Source organism: Cervus canadensis, chromosome 17, assembly GCF_019320065.1.
Source record: "Cervus canadensis isolate Bull #8, Minnesota chromosome 17, ASM1932006v1, whole genome shotgun sequence".
Classification (NCBI taxonomy): Eukaryota; Metazoa; Chordata; class Mammalia; order Artiodactyla; family Cervidae; genus Cervus; species Cervus canadensis.
Genome location: NC_057402.1, coordinates 60,016,840 through 60,020,019, shown reverse-complemented (window position 1 = coordinate 60,020,019; position 3,180 = coordinate 60,016,840). Strand labels below are relative to the sequence as shown.

The 3,180-nt window shown below is 46.8% G+C and overlaps 1 non-coding gene across 1 annotated transcript; it reads right to left on the bottom strand.

The window, feature by feature from the left end:
• Positions 1-398: 398 nt before the first annotated feature.
• TRNAH-AUG lies at positions 399-470 on the bottom strand. Its single transcript has one exon. It is a non-coding gene; the product is annotated as a tRNA-His (tRNA).
• Positions 471-3,180: the final 2,710 nt, after the last annotated feature.

Here is a 3,180-nt window from a genome sequence, read left to right as displayed (position 1 = left end):
ACTTTCGTCCATCTCTCTACAGTCAACAGCAGCCCTCGCCCTGGGATTGCTCCACAATCCCTACACTCCAGCTCCCAGCCACTGCGCTTTCTAGGGGACCTGCATCCCTGTCCAGGAGCAATGGCCAAGTACAAGATTGTGTGCTCATCTTCTCCTGTAAGAACTCCAAAACTGCAACTTGCTGCTGAACAACCATCGACAGGAGAATGTTGGATCCCACCAAAAAAAAGATACCCCACATCCAAGGGTAAAAGAGAAGCCCCATTAAGATGGTGAAGTCGCTCAGTCATGTCTGACTCTTTGCGACCTCATGGACTGTAGCCTACCAGGTTCCTCCATCCATGGGATTTTCCAGGCAAGAATACTGGAGTGGTTGCCATTTCCTTCTCCAGGAGATCTTCCCAACCCAGGGATTGAACCTGGGTCTCCCGCATCATAGGCAGACGCTTTACCATCTGAGCCACCAGGGAAGCCTCATTAAGACGGTAGGAGGGGTGAAATCACATTTAGAATCAAATATCACACCCACCAGAGACGCTCAGAGGGCTCAAACAAAACCTTGTACACACCAGGAGCCAGAGGCCCCACAGAGACTGAGCCAGACCTGCCTTTGAGTATTTGGGTGTCTCCTGCATTGGCCCAGGTCAGCAGTGGCCTGCCGTGGGGACAGGGACTCTGGCTGCAGCAGACCTGGGAGGCTCGGTGTGTGGTGTGAGTCCTGTTGGAGGAGGTCGCCATCAGCCCCACCATAGAGCCACCAAGCACACAGCCCGCAAACTGGAGCACAATTATACCAAGAAGCTCTTGGAATGTTTTGAAATTTCTAGGACCCACAACAGATTTCCCAACCAGAGGATCCAGCAAAGGGACTGAGAACCCCCAGGGAATTTGAACTTTGAGGCCACTAGGGTTTGATTACAGAACTTCCACAGGACTGGGACATGGTCTTCTGGAGGGCATGAATAAAACCTTGTGGGAAACAGGGCCCAGGAGAAAGGAGCAGTGACCCCACAAAAGACTGAGCCAGACTTGCCTGTGAGTGTCCAGGAGCCTCTGGCAGAGGCATGGGTTGACAGTGGCCTGCCACAGGGTCAGGGGCACTGACTACAACAGCCTGGCATAAGCCCTTTAGAAGGGGGTTGCCATTACCCCTGCCATAGTTTGTCCCCAGGCCAAACAACAGGGAGGGAACAGAGCCCTGCCCACCAACAGAAAATGGGATTAAGGATTTGCTGAACATGGCCCCATCCATCAGAACAAGACCCAGATTCCCCCACAGCCAGTTCCTCCCATCAAGAAGCTTCCATAAGCCTCTTATCCTTATCCATTAGAGGGCAGACAGAATGAAAACCACAGTTACAGAAAACTAACCAAACTGATCACATGGATCACAGCCTTGTCTAACTCAATGAAACTATGAGCCATGCCATGTAGGGCCACCCAAGATGGTGGAGAGTTCTGACCAAACATGGTCCCCTGGAGAAGGGAATGGAAAATCACTTCAGCATTCTTGCCTTGAGAACCCCATGTGTGCGCTCAGTCACTCAGTCGTGTTTGATTGTTTGTGAGCCCATGGAGTGTAGCCCACCAGGCTCCCAGTCCATGGAATTTTCTAGACAAGAACACTGTAGTGCGTTGCCATTTCCTTCTCCAGGGGATCTTCTGGACCCAGGGATCGAACCAGAGTCTCTTGCACCTCCTGCATTGGCAGGCGGATTCTTTTTACCACTGGGCCACCTGGGAAGCCCTGAGAACCCCATGACCAGTATGAAAAGGCAAAAGATATGACACTGAAAGATGAACTCCCCAGGTCGGTAGGTGCCCAGTATGCTACTGCAGAAGAGTGGAGAAATAGCTCCACAAAGAATGAAGAGATGGAGCCATAGCAAAAACAATGCCTGGTTGTGGATATGACTGGTGATGGAAGTAAAGCCCAATGCTGTAAAAAACAATATTGCATAGGAACCTGAAATGTTAGGTCCATGAATCAAGGTAAATTGAAATGGCCAAATAGGAAATAGATAGCTCAGATGGATAGCCTCCAATGCAGGAGACCTGGTTTGATTCCTGGGTTGGGAAGATTCATTGGAGAAGGGAAAGGCTACCCACTCCAGTATTCTGGCCTGGAGAATTCCATGGACTGTATGGTCCATGGGGTCACAAATTGTCAGACATGACTGAGCGACTTTCACTTTCAGGAGTGAACATCAATACTTTAGGAATCAGTGAACTAAAATGGACGTGAGCAGACAAATCTAATTCAGATGACCATTATATCTACTACTATGGGCAAAAATCCTTTAGACGAAATGGAGTAGCCCTCATGGTCAACGAAAGAGTCGAAAATGCAATATTTGAGTTCAACCGCAAAAATGACAGAATGATCTGTTAGTTTCCAAGGCAAAACATTCAATATCACAGTAATCCAAATCTATGCCCCAACCACTAATGTTGGAGAAGCTGAAGTTGAACACTTCTATGAAGACCTACAAGACCTTCTAGAACTAACACCATAAAAGAAAAAGAAAAAAAATGATGTCCTTTTCATCATAGGGGACTAGAATGCAAAAGTGGGAAGTTAAGAGATATCTGGAGAAACAAGCAAATTTGCTCTTGGAGTACAAAACGAAGCAGGGCAAAAGCTAACAGAGTTTTACCAAGAGAATGTACTAGTTAAAAAAAAAAAAAAATACTCTTCCAACAACATAAGAGACGACTCTACACATGGATATCACCAGATGGTCAATACTGAAATCAGATTGATTATATTCTTTGTACCTCAGATGGAGAAGCACTATACAGTCAACAAAAACAAGACTGGGAGCTGACTGTGTCTCAGATCATGAGCACCTTGTAAAATTCAGACTTAAATTGAAGAAAGTATGGGAAACTACTAGGCAATTCAGGTATGACCTTATCAGGTCCCTTATGATTATACAGTAGACGTGGCAAATAGATTCAAGGGATGAGGTCTGATAGAGTGCCTGAAGAACTATGGACAGGGGTTCATGACATTGTACAGGAGGCAGTGATAAAGACCATCCCCAAGGGGGGGGGGGGAAATGGAAAAAGGTAAAATGATTGCTTGAGGAGGCCTTGCAAATAGCTGAGAAAAAAGGAGAAGCTAAAGGCAAAGGAGAAAAACAAAGATATACCCATTTGAATGCAGAGTTCCAAAGA